Source organism: Rhamphochromis sp. 'chilingali', assembly GCF_963969265.1.
Source record: "Rhamphochromis sp. 'chilingali' genome assembly, chromosome: 6".
NCBI lineage: Eukaryota > Metazoa > Chordata > Actinopteri > Cichliformes > Cichlidae > Rhamphochromis > Rhamphochromis sp. 'chilingali'.
In genome coordinates this window covers 16,270,216-16,292,917 of record NC_137933.1, presented here as the reverse complement: position 1 = coordinate 16,292,917, position 22,702 = coordinate 16,270,216, and the positions used below count along the sequence as shown (strand labels likewise).

General features: G+C 38.3%; 1 long non-coding RNA gene across 2 annotated transcripts; it reads left to right on the top strand.

The window, feature by feature from the left end:
* The first annotated feature begins 477 nt into the window (after positions 1-477).
* Positions 478-4,466, top strand: LOC308399029. Of its 2 annotated transcripts, none has more exons than XR_013972059.1 (5): positions 478-821; positions 1,520-1,585; positions 1,930-2,086; positions 2,542-2,634; positions 2,929-4,466. It is a non-coding gene; the product is annotated as an uncharacterized lncRNA (long non-coding RNA). The 2 variants fall into 2 exon arrangements; XR_013972060.1 differs by having other exon boundaries at positions 478-977.
* The last annotated feature ends 18,236 nt before the right edge of the window (positions 4,467-22,702 follow it).

The following is a 22,702-nucleotide window of genomic DNA, read 5'->3' as shown; positions in this document are numbered from 1 at the left end:
TCCTGGCTTTCGACAGGTACTCTGTTTTATAGGAAATCTGTGGATGGATTCAGTGACCCAAGGAGTCGGTTTAACAGTGCTGACTTGATACGTTTAAGAGGTGCCACTATTTTGAATACAAAGTCTTCTGTCAGCATTATAACATCCTATAAGTTGCCTTCACAGCAACTGATTTAGTAGGAATGGTTTTGGGTGAGTGTTTTTAGGTGACTAGAGGTTTCATGTCACATAGAGCGATCAGTCCTTAATGGCATTTTTTTTTCTTTGTGCATGCATTACATCCATGTAGCATTGAAATTATAATTTTAATTATGGTATTTTCTTCAGTGTGCAAGCACGTTTTTCATTTAGTCGATCAGAACAACAATAACAATAATAGCAAATATGTTGGTTGCTTGACTTGCTTCAAAAGTACAGACTTCAGAACTCTAGTGGAAGATAGATACATAGAGCTGCTGAGTAGGTACACTCAAAAAAATGAATGAGGTGGATTGTTCAGTGTATATTAATTATTTATTTTCATTTTACTTAAAATATATGTTTTTGTTAAGTTAACATATGTTTTTCTAATCAAGTCTACGTAATTGTGTCTATTATTCAACGTACATAATACTAATGTGTTACTTGATCGCATAACATTTAAGTTAAGTCAATTAGGATCGATATACCTTGTATATCCACAAGGTGGCAGTAATGCAAAAACAGTTGTAATGAAACCGCGCAGAACAAGAAGGTTTCACGGCTTGTGCCTGCTCATGCACAAGACTTCAAATTTAACTGAAAAAGGCTGTTTTGGCGCCAAGCTGCTGTTTCTTTGAGAGGTAAGACCACTTTTTTCTTTGACTATGTTGTGTAGTATCTATATGTCCAGCATGGTTATATTTTGCGTTTGTCTTACAAGACATGTTATATCGTTTGCGTGTGCTTGTTTTACATTAGTTTTACTGGGTCCTGGACATGCTTATTTTGTGGACTGTGTAAGAAACATTTTTATTGTTTTTTGTTTTATTAAGGGATTAGCTACAGGGGTTCATGGGGTTATTCTTTCAAGGGGTTATTTTTCCATTTGCTTTCTTGGGATTCCTTTTCTGTAATCCGAGAGTCGGAAATATCGAATAGGATAGCAAGGATAGCATAAAGTGACATTTAAAATCCAAAAAGTCAAGGGCGAAAGCCACTGTGACACCATTGTTCTGCTCTATCAGTAATCTGTATTATGTAAAAATGGTCTGTAAATACAGCATGTTTCCTAGCGGAGTTATACATATCAATGTAGTTATAAATTACAGTTTGTGAAAGTACACACTTAATTTTTTTAATAAAATTATTCAAGACATATGAGTGGACAGACAATGGAGGTCGACAGACCTGGTGATAATTGCTTCTATAGAAAGTTAGCACATGGCAGTGTCAATCTCTTGCTTTTCTTCTGAGTAGTATTTTATTTAGTTGTAATTCAAACAATAATTTGCTTCTTGAAATTAAGGAATTAATTTTTTTTTTTCTTTATAAATCTCAGATCCTGCCTTTACCTGCTCCCTCCTATACTGATGTGGTGTATGTGGTATTGCTGAGCTTGTATGTGGTATGTGAACTGTTATACTTTTAAAAACAAAACTGTTTTATAAGTTAAGTTTTCTTTTGTGACCCATCCCATGCCCCTGTTATTTCTTCTCCACATCTGAACCATGGTTGCAGTTCAAGGGCCTGAGGCATGAAATTCTTTTCAGATCAGCTGTGATCAATATTTTTTGGAACTTGATAAATAACAATAAAAGCTGTAATGGCTCCATTAGCATTTTGTGTAAATGTTTGTGTTAAAATTATAGCTTTAATGACGTCTTACTACATTAGTTTTAGTTTGTATATGTGTACATATAGTATGTATATTTACAGTACAGTATGTTGTGTTTGTTGACATATTTTCAGGTGGAAGCAGAATATGTGAGGATTACTACTGCTGCACATGTTCCAAGGCTTTTTACACAACTTGACCAATACACTGACCAGCTCATAAAAGTCTTCAAGAAAAAAAGGAGGCGTTGCAGAGAAGAAAATTAGACAAACTTTGGCCCCAGCCACACAGGTGCGTTATTCTGTTGGTAGCAAAATATTATGGCTAATAAGATCATTTTCAAATTTAAACAGCTAGTGTATGGTAGCTGCACAGTGCACTTACATTTATATTAAGCAAGACAAAGTTTGGTACTCAAAACGTTGGAAAATTTAAATTACCTAAACATATGTAAAATCTGATCCCTTGATTTAGGTTAAACCAGAAGTGAATGTTTTTATGTTATGTTTTGAATGCAAAAAAGATGATGATGTATTAGTTTGTCTTTACCTCCATTATGGACATATATAATGTGGTGGAAACCCTGCCCAACAGGTTAACTATTCATGTCCATGTGATGATTAGTTGGTCTTGTGTACATGTCTATCTGTGCAGTGGATATGTCATTCATTTTGCGTATAATGTGAGTTTCTGTCATCCTAAAGTATATCTGTTTTCTCTTCCTGTATCTCTGCCACTCTCTACAGAAGGAAACCATTGAAAAGGGGAGGGAGTGTGTCCTCAGGGCACTACCTTTTTACCTGAATGAAGACCCAAGCATCCTCTTCAAAGAATAATTGGTTGGTAATTTTAGTTTAGTTTTTTATCTGTATTAAACCAAATTTTGAATAACTAATGTTGTTGCATGTTGTAATGTTGTTGTTGTAATTTGCATGGAACCTGTTTAAATGTTTTGGGAAATCTTCTTGTATACCCAAACTATTTATATTTATCGTTGAATCTGTAGTCTAAAATAGTGGCGCACTGGGGTGCATGTTCCTAATATTGTGTTTACGTCATTAAAGGGTAGCTTTGGCCCTTTTTCTTTCTTTTTTTAAAACTGGATGCCATTTTTCTATGTTTTTGTGTCTAAGCTACAGCTGTTCAGAGGGAGCTGGAACAAATTACCCTTGCTATCTTTACCATCGAAAGAGCTGATGCCAGCACTCCTCCAGCCGATGTGGGTATAACCATCTAGTGTGTCCTGTGTGTCCTGCATGACCTGGAAGACCTGGCCTCTGCATGTGCACTCTTAATGGGTGGGATATATGCACTGAATCTCAGTTAACCTCAAGACTGAAAGCTAAGAGACAATCAAAAGCATTGAGATTTAAAGGATTTAATTGAGAGATGATACTGCACCAGAAATGTTGAAGGGTGGTGTGTATATTAGCGTTCAAGGCATATTGTTATGAGGTGGAAATATATTCATATTCAGTTTGTGTTACATTGTGTGCATTGTAAAGGTAATTGCAATACATACTAAAAATAAGGGTAAGTTAGGAGGTTGATCTGATATCCTCGTGTTGGTGTTGTTCCCAGATCATCATACTAAATGTTGTTCCAGGATCAACATTGCAAGTGACCAATCAGAATGTTGTGACGTCATACTTTTGCGACTTCGGGAAAAACCGGCGTAAAACAAAAAACTGTACTTAAGCTGCGTGAAACCGCCTCTGTCCGCCGATCAACTGACCCTAACCCTAACCGTAACCCTTTAATAAACAGTAAGCAGAATTGATATTGTCCTTGCAACATTGGAATTTCATAAATGCACGAATGGCTTGGAATAGAATAACGTCACAACAATGTGATTGGTCACTTGCAATGTTGAACCTGGAACAACATTTTCATGATGGTCTGGGAACAACACCAACACGAGGATATCAGATCATCCAAGTTGGGAATGCAGGATGAATGTATATTTTGTGGACTTTTAAAGACGAACAATTGTTTCCATGTTAAAATGTTTACATCTGAAGTTTTTTGCCCAAACACTGGTAAAATAAATGTTGACAGTGGCGAGTGTTAAATGGTTACTGCTGTGCTGTTGCAAAAAAACTGAACGCTGACAAGCTGTTTTATTGTTAGACCATAATGTTGGCATGTTTTGTTAAAGTTTTATTTGGGATGGTGATGTAATTTTCTTTGATTGCTAATATCAGTGGACTATTTATTATTATTATTATTGTTGTTGTTGTTGTTGTTGTTGTTGTTGTTACATTTTTTTTTTTTTTTTTAAATTGTGGCTGTTGAGGTGGACACTTCACTTTGCATTGTTAAAGGAAAGCACTTCATTGGCATTGTGTTACTGGACTGACCCTAAGCAATCATTGCAAATAGCAACTTTGCTATCCATTTTAGACACTAAAAGAAAAAAACACTCACAGACCTTACTAGCATCACATGTGCATAACTCAAGTGTCATCTTATCAATGTGTTATGTGATCTTCAATGCGTTTTTTTTTTTCTATTTCTGGTAGATACAGACATTTAATTTAAAGTCTTGATGTTGCATCTGTCTACATACTGTTAATTACTAACCCTAATGAGCTGTTGTGTTTTATTTTGGACTGGGTTTACACAAATGCTCACTGAATGTGTTGGCAATAAAATAAATTTTAAAAAATAAGTTGGATGTACTTAATTCATTTGTGTGGAACCTGTTGACAAAATAGATTTATGTAAAACTAATTAATAAAGCACAAGGTGGCTGAAAATATAATATTTGAATTAATCTAACTTAAATTTAACATTTTACTGCCACAAATAAGAAATGTGTTGAAGTAACTAATCTAAACTATCTAACCTGAAAATATATCATCTATGTTCATACAACATAACTTGATTTAGTTAGTCTTAAATATGTCTTGTTAATCTTAAGTAGTTTTTTTAAATTAGATGAACTAAAGATTTTTGCTTTAAACTAACATAATTCAATTTCGTGGAACCTGTTGACAAAATAATTTTAATTAAAGTCAACGTTTCATTTTTTTGAGTGTAGTTACAGGTGAAAAAATAATAAATAAACTAGAATAACTATCGAAGGGGTCTGAAAACAGAAGAAGCCAAAAGCCAAAGACACAGATGGAAAGTCATATTTACATAAAACCTATGCGCTGATCTGTATGTCATTGAGTGAAATAAGTATTTGATCCCCTACAACTCCTCAACAAACTGTTACCAAAAGTAAAGCAAGAAGTCAGCCATTTTTTAAAAACGTCCCATCAAGTCATCACACATATTCATCCCTACAGACAATATCTGCACTTAGTGGAAATATACCAGGCTGAAATAACCATAATTATCTTTTAATGTTAAGAGTCTGTGGTTCGGTTTAAAAGGAAGCATTACTGACTGTTCAAAGACATTGATTCAAACCTTTGGCCTCCCATCTTAAAGTCTGAAAGTTTGCATGACCACAGTCTAGCTCAACTTTCTGTTTAAGACATTCTGTGGTACAATGTGGTAGAATACCATACTTCTCTCTTTGTAGCCAACTAATGTACGATTCATAATTTATCATTTATTTATTTATTATTATTATTTATTTAATAGGGCAGTCCTTAACACACACCAACAAACTGTTACTAAATATCTATTTCAGACTTCTGGTGAAAGGAATCTGAAATTTTTCATTACTGCTGTGAAACCAGAAAATACTCGTCTTCTATAACTTCATGTGCTTTAGATCAAATTCTACCACACATTTCTGAAAATGTAACACAGTAACACATAATATTTGGACTGCATTTATCTAGTGCTTTTCTAGTGTTATTAACAAGCCACATTTATCCATGCATTCATACAGAATATGTTTTTTCTTTGCAGCTCACATCCATGAATGATTCAACAATTAACCTTATATGTATGTCAATGAACTATGTGAGTGACCCTCAGACCCGCAGGGCAACATGCAAACTCTCCACGTCAAGGTCTTGTCATGTGCCACCACAATGCTGACATCGTATTTTGTTTCTTTCTTGTTTGCTTGTTCGTTTGTTTTTATTTTTTTGAAGGAAGGACTTTTGTAGTAGAGAGCTGTAAGCCATCTACAACAATACACCAATCAAACATAACTATATGATCCCTGACAGGTCAAGTGAATAACAATGATTCCCTGTTGTGATGATATATTAGCACGCAAGTGAGCATTTTGTCCTCTAAGTTTCTTTATTAGAAGCAGGAAAAATATAAAAAATATATATTATTATCAGGTTCTTCTAAAAATTCCTTAAAAAGCCTCCAATTAATCCAAAATGCTGTTTCAAGAGTACTAACAGGGATGAGAAAGACACGTTGTTACACCCCGGCCTAGGCAACCGGGGTGCAACGCAGGAAAATAAAAATAAGGCAAAAAACACACGAGAAAAACTAATACGGGCTTCCACAAAAATAATCCCAAAACGAGATTTAAAGCAAGATACGACATTTATTTACATCACCAAACACAAGGCGCCAAACTATTTACAACGGGGGGGAAGATCGCAACCATGACATACAGAAACACAGGGCTTAAATACATAGAAGGAGCAATTAGGAAAATGGACAACAAGAGGGAAACACAGCTGGGGCAAATTAGACCTGACAAGACAAGGAAACGTAAACTGAACACACTAAGATAACAACAGACCTTCAAAGTAAAACAGGAAACACATGACAGTCACGCAAAAACAAAACACTGACAACACCGAAACGTAACATTTCCCCCCACCCAAAAATCAAACATGTAACCCCAAGTGAAATGTTTTGATCAAAAGCGGATGAAGGCTGGTGGAGGCTGGAGCGGTCCCACGGACCCTCCAGCAGACGACGAAGGCTGGAGCGGTCCCCCGGACCCTCCAGCGAAGACGGATGAAGTCTGGAGCGGTCCCACGGACCCTCCAGCGAAGGCAGACGAAGGCTGGAGCGGTGCCTCGGACCCTCCAGCGAAGACAAACGAAGACTGAAGCGGTGCCTCGGACCCTCCAGCGAAGGCAGACGAAGGCTGGAGCGGTGCCTCGGACCCTCCAGCGAAGGCGGACAAAGGCTGAAGCGGTCCCTCCAACGGACCCTCCAGCGAAGACGGACGAAGGCTGATGAAGGCTGGAGCGGTCCCACTGACCCTCCAGCAGACAACGAAGGCTGGAGCGGCTCCAGCGAAGACGGACAGCTGAAGCGAAGGCAGACAAAGATGATGAAGGCTGGAGCGGTCCCACTGACCCTCCAGCGAAGGCGGATGAAGGCTGGAGCAGTCCCACGGACCCTCCAGCGAAGGCGGATGAAGGCTGGACCGGCCCTCGGACCCTCCAGCGAAGGCGGATGAAGGCTGGACCGGCCCTCGGACCCTCCAGCGAAGACAGACGGCTGAAGCGGTCCCACCCTCGGACCCTCCAGCGACGGCGGACGGCTGAAGCGGTCCTCGGACCCCTCAGCGAGTGGACGAGCCCCCATATGTTACACCCCGGCCTAGGCAACCGGGGTGCAACGCAGGAAAATAAAAATAAGGCAAAAAACACACGAGAAAAACTAATACGGGCTTCCACAAAAATAATCCCAAAACGAGATTTAAAGCAAGATACGACATTTATTTACATCACCAAACACAAGGCGCCAAACTATTTACAACGGGGGGGAAGATCGCAACCATGACATACAGAAACACAGGGCTTAAATACATAGAAGGAGCAATTAGGAAAATGGACAACAAGAGGGAAACACAGCTGGGGCAAATTAGACCTGACAAGACAAGGAAACGTAAACTGAACACACTAAGATAACAACAGACCTTCAAAGTAAAACAGGAAACACATGACAGTCACGCAAAAACAAAACACTGACAACACCGAAACGTAACACACGTTTCTACCATATTGACTTTTTTGTTATTGGCTTCATGTCCCATCCTGCCTTAAAGATATAGTATTATCCTAATAGAACACTTTGCTCCTAGACTACAGACTTACTTGCGACTTCTTGAGTTTCTAAAAGTAGAATTGGAGGCAAAGGATTCAGCTTTCAGGCCCTCTCCTGACATTCTTTCATTTTAAGATTAGTCTCAAAACTTTCCATTTTGATAAAGTTTGTAGTTACATGGACCAGGTATCCCTTAGCCATCTCTTAATTATGCTGCTATAGACTGCTCCAGGACTTCATGTGATGCACTGAGCACTACTTCTCCACTCACCTTTTTTGATTCCTCAGGTGTTAATATACTACTGGAGCATGTTATTCAACTTTGGTCTTCTCTTTTCTCAATCCCCAACCAGTTATAGCAGATTCAATTCAATTTTATTTATTTAGCGCCAAATCACAACAACAGTCGCCTCAAGGCGCTTTATATTGTACAGTAGATCGCACAATAATAGATACAGAGAAAAACCCAGCAATCATATAATAATAACAATGGATTGCATTTATATAGCGCTTATGAGCAGGCACTTTGGCGACAGTGGGAAGGAAAAACTCCCTTTTAACAGGAAGAAACCTCCGGCGGAACCAGGCTCAGGGAGGGGCGGCCATCTGCTGCAACCGGTTGGGGTGAGAGAAGGAAGACAGGATAAAGACATGCTGTGGAAGAGAGACAGAGATTAATAACAGGTATGATTCAATGCAGAGAGTGAGTGAGAAAGGTGAGTGGAAAGGAAAAACTCAGTGCATCATGGGAATCCCCCAGCAGCCTATGTCTATTGCAGCATAACTAAGGGAGGATTCAGGGTCACCTAGTCCAGCCCTAACTATATGCTTTAGCAAAAAGGAAAGTTTTAAGCCAAATCTTAAAAGTGGAGATAGTGTCTGTCTCCCGAATCCAAACTGGAAGCTGGTTCCACAGAAGAGGGGTCTGAAAACTGAAGGCTCTCCCTCCCAGGAGATGCCTGCTCCTCCCTAAGTCTGGTTCTGCCAAAGGCTTCTTCCTGTTAAAAGGGAGTTTTTTCTTCCCACTGTCTCAAAGTGCTTGCTCACAGTGGGTTGCTTGATTTTTGGGGTTTTCTTCAGTCCTGTACACCACTTTGAGGTGACTATTGTTGTGAATTAGCACTATATGAATGATCATGAATTGAATTGAAATGAATTAAGGATTATGTCAAAAGAAAGTAAATTTATGTCAACACAAACACTGCACTTAAGTGAAATTTGGAGGCATTAGAAATTGTTTTAGCCATATTATGCTTCCAAAAATAAAAGTTTATAACAAAACCATGGGCAGCATGGTGGCACGGTGGTTAGCACTGTTGCCGCACAGCAAGGTCTTGAGTTCATTTCCACCATCAGGGCGGGATCTGTCTGTGTGGAGTTTGCATCCCCCCCCTGTGTTTGCGTGGGGTCTCTCCGGGTACTCCGACTGCCTCCCACAATCCAAAGACATGCAGTTATTGGGGATAGGTTAATTGATCAATCTAAATTGCCCATAGATGTGAATGCGGGAATGGTTGTCTGTCTCTGTGTGTTAGCCCTGCGACAGACTGGCGACCTGTCCATGGTGTACCTCTTGCCCTATGACAGCTGGGATAGGCTCCAGCGGTCCCCGCAACCCTGAAAAAGGATAAGCGCATGGATGGATGAATAAAACCATGTTACATTATCAAACTATTGTGCTCCAACTATGTTGGTTTTCTAATTCTTTAAAAAATATATATATCTTGCTTTAGGGGTGTTAGCATTTCCACCAAACAATTTTTTTTTCTCTAATCTTCTTGATAATTAGCTGAAAGGTCTGAATACATGTTCTGTCAGGTCTTATTTACTAACCAATAATTATTATAAAAATCTTAATCTAAATCTAAGCAGGTTCCATGTAAAATCCAGCTCTCGGTGGCAAAGTCAGGTCAGATAACACATGGTGGGCCATTCAAAATATAAGAAGGAATACAGACAGATATATAGACAGTGAAACTCAAAGGGAAGAAGAACATCTTAAACATGTTTATTATGTACTTGCATGAGATAATGTGATCACGCATTAACTGCAGGCTGCACATGCATGCAGTTGCACTGCATGATCCTTATGGCAGATAATGGAGTAGTTTGTCATGTTTAGGTTAGGTACAAAGATAAGTCCCATATTATCACAGAGCCCTATAAAGTCTGTGTTGTACTTTGTTCCCAGTGGGAGCTGATTTGTTGTTAGATTTTCTTCTCTGTTGCAGTTGATTTACTGCTTTATGGAAGTAACAAATTCTCACAGGTATTAAACAGATTCAAGAATGACACTGTAGCTGAAAAGCAAGCCAAGCCTTTCCTTGCAGGCTCTTTATTACAGTGTGTCTGCATCATTATTACAATAAGCACACAGGACAATCACACCTTATTAGTTATGTTTGATATTAATAGGGGCAATAAAAATAAATTCCCTCAGTGTTTCAGATGGCTAAGCAAGAAAACACATAGCCCTTTTCTCACTGCTAATGTGGTCTGGGTAAATTATTGGGCTTTGTGCTGCTTATGCCCGGGAGAGTGAATATGCAAACATTCCTTATTGATCTACAGATGGTTCTGAGCTGAGTGGCTGCATATATGATGGTATGATGACAGAAATGATTCAAGACCAACCCTAAAAGACCAGATGTATGTCATGGCTTTCTCAGAAGATGTTTCTCAAATCCAACAAGTTGTGATATATTTATGTCTGTGCACATATATTGGAATGTGGGTAAGGAGAGGAGAGCATAACTGAAAAAGAAGGTCATGCTATGACATATCCATATTCAGTAATAGACTATGGCAGACTGTGTGTGATGCTGAAATCTATCAGATCTCCCTGCCCAGCCTCACTCTCTGTGTGTCCTGCTTGAAATTTCTGTTTGATTCTTCGCTGGGGAAAAGAGACAGTCATTAATACACCGCAATATCTTCCATGTCCTTTGGTGCTGAGGGAATCCTTTACCGCATCCCTCCTCCAAAGTTATGTAAATCAAAATGTGCATCAAAAGCCATTTGCCACGTTAAGCACAGCCTGCAAATATATGTGTACATGCAAGCAACCTTGACAAGCCTATGACTCCCCGTTGTATTTCAAATTCCCTCACCTCATTTAAAAATCAACCATGCTTAAAAAATGAAGACATAATCAAGCAGCTTCCTTTGAAAATCAATGGATTCCACTTGTTTACTTATGAATAAGAGAAATGTGCTATTTGCGTCCATCAGAAATTCTCTGTTTGATATTCTCTGCCTGAGATATGGAGGAGAAAAGTATCATACATTATTTAAACTACAACACTTTAAACCGTGTTGCTTTAGCGTATATTCTTAATACTAAATCTGCGATTGTGTCAAACAAGTACTAAACGAACAAGGTGCTTTTTAATTCCATCATTTTCCAAGTCAGCTCTTCGAAAGATCCGTGTGCGTAGAAAGAAAAAAATATCCCCATGACAATGCCCTTCTGTGAAGTCAGAGTCATACTTATGCATCAGAGTGTCTCTCTGCTCCCACTGATGGCATCTCCTCAAAAATGTGACTACGCACAGAGGCTATAAACACCATATACTCTCGCTATAGCTGGTCAGTTTGTTTTAAAGTGCTGGTATATAGCAAACGTTCATTACCAAACACAATGCTTATATTTTTTGCCAATAATGGTGACACAGAAGATTCTGCAACCAAACTATTGCTTTGTACATTTGGAAAGTAAGTCTAATATTTATCTCATGAAGAAAAATTTGAGTCCTGAGTCAGGACCTGAAATATGAGCTGAATCTGTGTCACAATATGTGAACAAAGAACACCAAAATTAGTCATACAAAAGCAAGAAAAGGGTAGAGAGAAGGGAACTGCAACCCATGAAAGTGCTTCTGCCATGTACAAAGTATGCCTGGTTTAAGGTTTCAGTTATCGGAATATAATAAAAAATAATCTTGTCCTTGAAATTAGGTAAATTTGATGAACTACAAAACATATACCGTGTCACTATTTATTTAGCAACGATTAAGTCTAAATGCAGAAACATGTGTGGAAAACTAAGTATATACTGTTTCCATAGAGTAGGTAGCAGTCATTTGGCGTTAAACAAATGCACTCAATTAATTAATCATCTGGAAAAGTGACAACCTCAGGTTTCAGGAGCGTATTATGACAGTGTGAGGGAGGAAAGAGATCAGCAATAGTGTTAAAGAAGCAATTGTTGCTGCCCACCAATCTGGGAAGGATTATGAGGCCATTCCCAAACAATTTGAAGTCCATCATTCGAGAGAGAGATTATTCACAAATGGAAAACATTCTGGACAATTGCCATGCTTCTTAGGAGTAGAAGTCCCAGAAAATTCACCCCAAGCTGAGACCATGCAGTGCTCAGAGAAATTGCAAAAAAAAACAAAACTCAACGCTACATCTCAGACTCTATAGGCCTCAGTTAGCATGTTAATTGTTAAACTTTGTGAAAGTACAATTAGAAAAAGAAAAGTATGACTTGTTTGGAAAGGTTCAAGAGGAAATAGCCTCTTTTCTCTTGAAAGAACATGTCAGCATGTCTCACACTTGTAAAGTTACAGCTGAACAAACTGCAAGACTCCTGGAACAATGTCCTGTAGAAAGACAAGATCAAAGTCGTGATTGTTGGCAATAATGCAACCCACCATGTTTGGCAAAAAACAAACATAAACACGACCACCCCATGCCAGCTGTCACACATGGTGTTGGTGGGGTGATGATTAGGAACTGCACACCCTGCAGCCATTGAGTTAACCATGAACTCCTCCGCATACCAAAGTAGTCTAGAGTCAAATATGAGGTCACGTGTCTGACAGCTTGCACATACTTTGATCATGCCACAGGACAATGATCCCAAGCACAGCAGCAAAAGTAACACAAAATCTCTGGAAAAGAATAGAATCAAGGTGTTCCAATGGACCAGTCGAAGTCCAAACCTAAACCTGACTGAAAAGCTGTGGCAAAGCCTTGAAAGTGCTTTGAATAAAAAATCACTGTAAGCAAAAAAGTACTGAAGCAACATTAAAAAGAAGAGTGAGCCAAAATTCCCCCCACAGTGATCTGAGTGACTGTTAAATTTATACGGAAAATGTTTTTAACTGTTACTTTAATTACTTCATTTTATTTTATTACTATTAAAAGTGTTTCTACAAGCTAGTGTATCATGGGGCATGCTTTGTTTTTCATACACTGCATTTTGATTTAGTTTTTGTTAAATAATAATAAATAATGACGCAGTGTAATATGTCACATGTTGCATTTACCTCATGTTAAATCCTGGTAATAAATATGTATTTTTCGTGTTACATTTTGAATAGTAAAGCCTCAGAACTGACTGAAATTTCTTTTTATAGTGACTGCAGATAAAAAATTGTAGCTTTTATAGCTTTCCTTAGGACCATTTTAGTTTCAGTTCCAGAGTGGGCAAGTATTACAGCATTGCATGCCCAGCTGCATCCCTCTCACATGCAAAGGAGATTGTCTGACATGTTGTTAGATATAAGATCTCCTTTGCAATATCAATTAACTTCTTCACTTTAAGTGATAAGATTTATGTTCTATTGATGTCACATAACATTACTGTTAAACAAAAGTTGATTTTGCTAAGCCATTTTTGCATAAAATCATCAAAGTCAAAATTCAACATTTCCACAATATAGTGGTTGTTGAATTCACAGTTGTATCCAGATTAGAAAAATCCCAAAAAATAAAATAAATAATCATAATTTAACAGCAAAACTGTTACAATTATCTGTTTTACATTCAAGAAGAACATGTGGCTTGGTTAGAAAGCAGCAACCTTGGGGAAATATACATTCTTTATTGTTGTTAATTATGTATAACATTGACAGCCTGTCAGTCTGCTTAAAGTTAAGCTATAAATAGATATTCAAAATGTTTTTCCTTGAAATTATATCAGCCAGAGGACATTTTAATGCTCAAATGGATTCCCACAGTGGAGCAGATTGGAGTGGAGGTGGCTTGACCGCAAGAATTAATATGTACAAAAGAGGCTAAACAGGAGAATAGATTGCTGTCACAGTGGGTAATTCCACAGCTTGATTGATTGCTGGCATATTGTATTGCTACTATCGAGGTGATTAATCTGCCTTTGCATAGTTCAAAACCTCTAGTCCCTGACTTGTTTGCCTTGCCAGCTATGCCATAGAACAGAAATGCGCGTAGCTTTTCTTTTTATTCTATTTGTCTCTTAATTCTTCTTTAAGTACCCTTGTCTTTATTAATAAGTGTGAATGTCTGCAAGCTCAACTGTGAGTGAAGGAGTGACGGAATGTCTGACTGAGTGTTATTAACCTTGCATTGTTTATTCGGGCTTACGCATATGCATGAGTTGGCGGTTAATAATCCCACACTAATAAAAAACCATTTAAAAATTTCAGACAGAAAATGAAACCTGTCAAAAACATACACAATTGAAATTTGTTAAATTAATGAGATGAAAAGAATATGAAAGGGCAGCAGCAGGTAGACCAGATGACGGGGTCAATAGGAGACACTATAAAACTGATCATGATTGATTGTGACAGATTGGAACATTTGTGCGGGCAGGGGGAAATTAATTGGAAAATTAGGAACCATAGTTAAATCGTTAGTATAAAACAAACAATGTGCATAGAGTGTATTTATATTAACACAATTGTAATGCATATTTCTACCTTTAAACATTTCGTGCATGTCTTTGTTTGTTTCTATGCTTTTCTAAAATACTGTCAAACACTATATAAATAAAATATCAGTTTAGACAAACCAGTTTAGAAAGCATGGAATATATACTCTGTAATTACATGCACTTATATCCGGGGAGACATGTTTCAAAATGCAGATTGAGTGTTCAACCGATAACTTCCATGCCTGTCGATTTTATTTTCCCACAGAAAACCATGCAATAATCTTCAGGTCAGAGCACATTTTCATAAATAACTCAGTTCAAGATATTGTACCAGCTACGCATGATATTGCAATTTCCTCCCTAAGATTGTAGAGCTATAAAATAATTGGACATCCAGGCAGTCATTTAGCTTAATCGGTTTTCCACTGAAATTCTAGCACACTGTTTGCAGCTGTTTCTTATTGCTGGTACTACAAAAATCAGAAGAATTAGACACAGAGCTTTAAAAATTATGCTTCTCTAAGTAGCAGTTTTGACAATAATGCTAACTACTAGTTATCCATACTGTAGAGATTATAAAGTATTTGATGTAATAAACATTAAAGCTGGAAAACATATAAAACATTTTGTAAACGTGAGAGGTTATTTTCAATGAATCTAACTAAAATAAGATTATTCAAATTGGTTTAACTTATCATTTTTTAATTTATTTATGGACAAAGGACCTGGAGACAGAGATTTAAAAAATAGCTTTTAGTGAATTAATTCCTCTATTCAGCTATCAAGCCACAGGTTCATTAATATAGACTTGGCTTAACTTTTACATAATTTGTTGTTATTATAACTCACGACTAAGAGTCTTGGTGGGACTTTCATACCCAGAGCATTCATCCCCACTTTCCCTCCCGCAAGTCTGGAAGAATCTCTTGATCAGAGCCGTGGACAGCACAAGGAGGTATGAAAATGTGAATTTAAAAAAAAATTGCCTCCTTAAAATTACAAAATAAAATTCATAAATACACACATGCACAAAAGCTAAGTCAGTTGTGTATATTTGAATGATTTATTAATTTCAGAAACGGTGTATGACAGGCCGAGTGTAATATGAAGAAAAGACATATCTCTGGAACTACAGGGAGTGCAGAATTATTAGGCAAATGAGTATTTTGTCCACATCATCCCCTCCATGCATGTTGTCTTACTCCAAGCTGTATAGGCTCGAAAGCCTACTACCAATTAAGCATATTAGGTGATGTGCAACTCTGTAATGAGAAGGGGTGTGGTCTAATGACATCAACACCCTATATCAGGTGTGCATAATTATTAGGCAACGTCCTTTTCTTTGGCAAAATGGGTCAAAAGAAGGACTTGACGGGCTCAGAAAAGTCAAAAATACTGAGATATCTTGCAGAGGGATGCAGCAGTCTCAAAATTGCAAAGCTTCTGAAGCGTGATCATCGAACAATCAAGCGTTTCATTCAAAATAGTCAACAGGGTCGCAAGAAGCGTGTGGAAAAACCAAGGCGCCAAATAACTGCCCATGAACTGAGAAAAGTCAAGCGTGCAGCTGCCAAGATGCCACTTGCCACCAGTTTGGCCATATTTCAGAGCTGCAACATCACTGGAGTGCCCAAAAGCACAAGGTGTGCAATACTCAGAGACATGGCCAAGGTAAGAAAGGCTGAAAGACGACCACCACTGAACAAGAAACACAAGCTGAAACGTCAAGACTGGGCCAAGAAATATCTCAAGACTGGTTTTTTTAAGGTTTTATGGACTGATGAAATGAGAGTGAGTCTTGATGGGCCAGATGGATGGGCCCGTGGCTGGATTGGTAAAGGGCAGAGAGCTCCAGTCCGACTCAGACGCCAGCAAGGTGGAGGTAGAGTACTGGTTTGGGCTGGTATCATCAAAGATGAGCTTGTGGGGCCTTTTCGGGTTGAGGATGGAGTCAAGCTCAACTCCCAGTCCTACTGCCAGTTTCTGGAAGACACCTTCTTCAAGCAGTGGTACAGGAAGAAGTCTGCATCCTTCAAGAAAAACATGATTTCCATGCAGGACAATGCTCCATCACACGCGTCCAAGTACTCCACAGCGTGGCTGGCAAGAAAGGGTATAAAAGAAGAAAAACTAATGACATGGCCTCCTTGTTCACCTGATCTGAACCCCATTGAGAACCTGTGGTCCATCATCAAATGTGAGATTTACAAGGAGGGAAAACAGTACACTTCTCTGAACAGTGTCTGGGAGGCTGTGGTTGCTGCTGCACGCAATGTTGATGGTGAACAGATCAAAACACTGACAGAATCCATGGATGGCAGGCTTTTGAGTGTCCTTGCAAAGAAAGGTGGCTATATTGGTCGCTGATTTGTTTTTGTTTTGTTTTTGAATGTCAGAAATGTATATTTGTGAATGTGGAGATGTTATATTGGTTTCACTGGTAAAAATAAATAATTGAAATGGGTATTTATTTGTTTTTTGTTAAGTTGCCTAATAATTATGCACAGTAATAGTCACCTGCACACACAGATATCCCCTTAAAATAGCTAAAACTAAAAACAAACTAAAAACTACTTCCAAAAACATTCAGCTTTGATATTAATGAGTTTTTTGGCTTCATTGAGAACATGGTTGTTGTTCAATAATAAAATTATTCCTCAAAAATACAACTTGCCTAATAATTCTGCACTCCCTGTAGTGTGAAAATGGTAATGGGATATAATGGCTGGGCAATATGAACCACTATGGCCCTCCCCCCAATAATTTCTTGTAGTAATTTTGGGGTTTAATAGTGACACGTAACAATATTTTCTACAAAGTAGGCTAAATGGTCAGCTGCAAGTTGAAATGCCACAAGCAATTATTAAAACTGAGAAAATCACTTTGTGTTCATGTAGGCAGTTTTTTTTATTTAGCAGCCAATGTAGATTTCATGAAACTTGATCAGTTGATGCATTTTACCATGGTATTTCAAATGATAAGTCAGACCGGAGGAATGCATAAAAAGTCATCGAGGAGAGCTGAAAAGGGATGTGCCTCCGAGAGCACTAGGCTTTGATGCCTTACTGCTAGTGACACAGTTTGATAAATTGTTAACAACACTGAATGAAACCAGGGGCATGGTATACAAAGCTAGATTTTGTTTGACTTCAGGGCCAAATAATTCTATACAGTACAAGTTATTATACTGGACTCTGTAAAAACTTTCTGGTGGAGTCTGTTGACAGCACTTGGAATGATCAAGGTCATTCTTCCATTTATTCTAAATCAACAAGCTTGATGCAGAACTAGCCTTTTGAGAGACTCTGAAGATAGAACATATGACACATCTGCTGGAGTGCCAGATTTTATAAAACACTCCATCATCATCTGAGAGCACATCCACACGGACTAAATGTACTGACTCAGACTTGCTGTCTGCGCTTAGAGAATGCCTGCGTTTGTCCCAAATTACTTAATATCCTCTACAACACTACATCCCAGTTTCCACCATAATGTTCTTCATGGAAGTATTAATCAGGTGGTATCACCCCCAACAAAGATTATAGTAATAGGATGTGCCACCTCCACAACTTCATTTATAGTTGCAGGTTGTACTGTAAGGAGTCAAATTCAAAACATAGCTAACTCTAGGTAGCTACATATATGGTGTAACCATCATTCTCCAAATAGTAACTGGCACAAACTTGATTTTTAGGAAAACTGAAAAAAACTTCTTGCTGGGCCAGGATCATTCCAACCGATCAATCCGGCAAACATCTTGAAAAGAATTTGTCTTACTGTGAGAGTGTATAGAGGGAGAATCCCCTTGTTAGCGCATGTCCTGGCTGTATACAGTACAGCAGAGCCCCACACAAGCATGTCAACCACAGTGTTTCATCACATTTCTGAAGGTCTGGAAAAGGTAGATAAGAGCCAACAGGTTGACAGCAGGAGTAGTGCTACTAGTCAGAAGGGTACTGGACAACATGGGAGGGAATCATCAAGATGAACTGGATTGACATGTGCTCCAAGCCTGAATGAGTTTCCTAATCCAAGCTACATATGATGCCATGCCCAGTCCCAGCAATCAACTGCAGAAAATTGCCTCCTCTGCAACTCTCCAAACCCCAACCCCATCCAACCGTAAGATTTGTTGTTTAAAGGTTACTGCCCTTATGACATGATCCTGCAGAAAAAGACAATAACCTCAGAGGTCCACTGTCTGGAGACAAATAGAGCTTAGCCATTTCTAAAACGTCAGCTGGATTCCTTCTTTAGACAATGTGGAAGATGACAGCAGATCCTGCTAAGTGGGCATCAGTCTTAAATGCTATTGTGAAGTTATTTATTATATTAAAATTCATCTTAGAATTTTAGGTTTCTTTTATTACTAGTAATTATTAACATTATTTTTTCAACTTCTGAGGATGGATATGCCATAACCATTTTGGGAACCACTGCCAACCAAGACTCTGTTAAGGTATCGCATGGCATTTTACATTAGACTTTTGAAATTGTGTTCATCTCCTGTGAGTTGTTACAGCTGTCGGTATGCCTCTTATATGGTACTGGCACTGTTGTCTGCCATAAGCCAATCATCTTTTCAAATCTAAACCTTATTAATTACACTGACAGAGTCCAAAACTCACCCAGTTTTTAAGTGAGGAATGTTGTGCACTAATATAAACTGATTCTTTAACCATCACACAATGAATGTTTAAAGTTTTTAACAATATCTTAGTAGCTATAATGTTTTTGCAAAGATCCCCTCCAAAGAAGAAGATATTGCTATGAATGCATTTTTCTGGGGAAAAAATGCAAAAGAGTCAAAGTGGACATGATGCAATGCTGCAAGACTTGACCACATGCATAGGAATAAATCTGCCTATTCAGCACTTTTCTCCTTGTTACTTACCCCTGACCTGCTCTTAAAAAATATAGTCAGCAGCATTGCACTACCTCTAATGATGTGTAATCACACTGGTTTCCTGCATAATGCCTTCAGTGTTGAGAGAGTTTATCAAGAACCAGAGATATCCAGGGACATTTTAGGCAGATGGTGATACTCTACTTCACTTAACAGAAAAAGCACGAGAAGACATATTTTCACACCTCAGTAAATAGACCTCAGAACACATTCATATTTGAAATAGAAGATCATGAATTTGTCTAATTTCTTGATGATTTTATGCTATACTGCATGGTGGGAAGCATGAATGGCTTTGATCAGTGTTTCTCCTTGTGTGCTGTATGTATTCCATCATTTCCTTAAGAGCGGGGAGAGAAAACTATTAAAGTTATTCATGTCAATCTTTAAGCTCTCTTGGAAAAAGAAAGAGAGAGCAAGGCTGTTTGAAAACTCATATCCATGTTTGCTTGTGCTCTTTTCATTACACCTCGTACTTCATTCTGTTTCAAGGCAACTGAGAGCAAAGTAGAACCTCAGTTGAATTCAAATGGAGCTGCAATTAAATGCAAAAGCACTGAGAACCAAACGTGGCTATGGGAATGTTCATGCACTGCAGATTTCATTGTATCATTGCAAGACTTGACCTCACTCTAGAGGCGAGTCTTAATTAAATGTTATGTGAAATTTACTAAATACATGAATTAGCATCATCCTGAAAAGAAGTAAAAGGGCTAGTTAAAAAGCTCTGAGTCCCTTTTATTATTTTCCTCTAAAAGTAATGTTATTTAATGTCATCAGGTAACATACGTAGTCTCTCAGCCAGATGACCCAACACTTTGATCCAGGATTATATGTATATATCAGCATCTTTTAATTTAATTAACTATATTAATTTTAAAAGAAATAAACTATATTAACCTAAGTTGATAATGTATTTATTTAATTTTTTTCAAATGACATCATCTGGTTAAAAGTTAAACATTTCCAAAATGTCAGTTTATGGCAAAATTCCTAGTACGCGATTTGTCTTAATACTGCTCAGCAATGGACCGTACTGTGCTAATGTCTTGAGCCACCCCTCATTTTTTTTTAAATCGAACGAGGCAGTCTTTGTTCATTTTCTCTTTCTCATGTGGTCCTGAGCAATACTTCTCAAGGCTTTCTCAAAAGTATGGACATCGACTGCTTTTTCACTTATTTTCAGTCCAGTCCTTTTACTGTATCTGAAGCTTTTCACTGGATCTTGTTGTTGTTGTTTATACCACTTACTGTTCTAACCCAAGACTCATTCATGTCACGGTACTGGGTCGGTGCGACCCAGTATTTTGAGTTCTAATGTTTTGGTTTATTTTTGAATGATCGTTTTGTTGTCCTTTGATTATTATTTGTCTGTTTATTCATGTTTAAGGATTTGTTCGTTGGTTGTGTCTGTTTAGTATAGTTCAAGTTCCATGTGTCATTTTCTGTCTGTCTCTCGGTGTCGAGTCTGCGTCTCTGTGTAGTGATTTCTTGTTTCCTGTTTTATTGTGAAGGTCTGCGTCTCATGTGAGCGTGTTCAGTCTACCTCCCTTGTCTCGTCTCGTTAATCACTCCCAATTGAGTCCCCCACCTGTGTGTAATCTCCCTGTGTTTCTCTGAGTGTATTTAAGTCGTGTTTTCTGTCATTGTAGTCGCTGGTCCGTCTGTGTATCCAGCATGCTTCATCTGTGTGTTCTCCCTGCTGTCCGTCGTTATTTACCTCTGCTCGTCCTCCTTCATGTTCAGGTCCTGGTTTGTGTTCAGTAGTTTAGTTGTTCTCAGTTTAAATAGTTTTGAGTCCCATTTGCCGTTTCTCCATTTGCATTTTGTGTTCAATAAACCACCTCACCTTCACGAGTGCCTGCGACTGGATCCTCCTTTAATCTTTCCACACGGCTCATCTCACTCGCCGTGACAATTCAAGCACAAAAAAGGCACCAAACTTAGAAAATAATCTATTTTAAATGTATCCTTGGGCACTAGCACCCAGGCACAAAATCACAAAATTAGTTGAATCTTTGTAAAACATCAATGATGACACTGTTTAACAGGTATAAAATATTACATTTGCAACAACAAGGTGTTTTCTGAAGAACAATAAGCTAAACATTTGGTATGCCTTTGCTTGTTTAGTGGTGTCCTGGTGTGCTGGAAAGTGGACAAGTGAAGAACAAAGGATTTAAAAAGTCATGTCCTTGAGAAAAAGGAAAAGAAAACAGTAAAGACTTGAAACTGAGATGCATCTGGCCCATCAGCTGATCCATCTACTCTTCTATGAAAGGCAGCTCCACTAAAGCACAGTTGAGGGTGTGTCATGGTTTGGGGCTACAGTTCATCAACTCATGTTGGAATCTTGGTAAAATTCATAGAATTATGAACACAGAAAAGTACCATCAGACTTTGATTCACCATGCAGTACCATCTGAAATGTGACTGATAATAGCTTCGTTGTTCAGGGAGACAATGATCCCTGATATGCTGCCAACAGTAAAAACATACCTGGATGGAAAAACACAAATGAACACTATGAGTCTTGGATTGACCTCCCCAGAACCCATTAATCAACATTACCGAAGCATTGTGGGATCATATTGATTGGGAACAGAACAAAAGGCAGCCAACATCCAAAAAAGAGCTTTGCAGATTGCTACTATTTTTAACACACACGAGAATGTGTGTTTATGTGTAAAAAAAAAAAAAAAAAAAAAGAAAGAAAAAAAGAAAAAAAAGAAAAGGAGGGGGGAAAAGCGATTTTTCTCAATTGTTTTTAAAGTAATTTGTTGATATCTAAAATATCTAACTTGTAGATGCTTGTTAGCAGTGGATTAATGTGAATCAAGCCATAAGTGTGTGTTGGCCAGCAGCTGTTTGAGGCCTAAGTCCAATCTCAAGAAGCTTTAGACCTCCCAAACAAGTGCTAGCTGCAATGAGGTGCATCACAGTAACTCTTAATTTCCTTCTTTGCCACATCATATTTGCAGCAAGCCAAGAAAGGAAGAAGAGGAAATAGATCTCTTGATTGCTTCCGTCTATAATTTCTTATCTTGTGGCATACACTCATTCTGCCTCTCCCTTTCTCAGCCACAACCCATCCCCACCCCCTACCCCCCAAAGGCTATGCCTTTAACTGAATGGGTGTGCCGCCCATCTCAAAATTGAATTGGAGGGGAGAAAATTAGAAATGAGGGAATTTAAATTTCAATTTATCTTTTAAATGAGACAATTTTGATGTAAGTCCTTTTAATGTTACAGCAAGGAACTCCCACATCCTTGATACCCTTCACCATATGACCTTGTCACCTATACCCCACTGCCTCCCTTTAAAGCCATAGCAGCATCTCCCTGTCTGCTCTCCCACCCATTTAAACAGCTCTACATCTTTAAAACAGTCAATTTCCAAGCCAAAGTATGCCACCTGCTT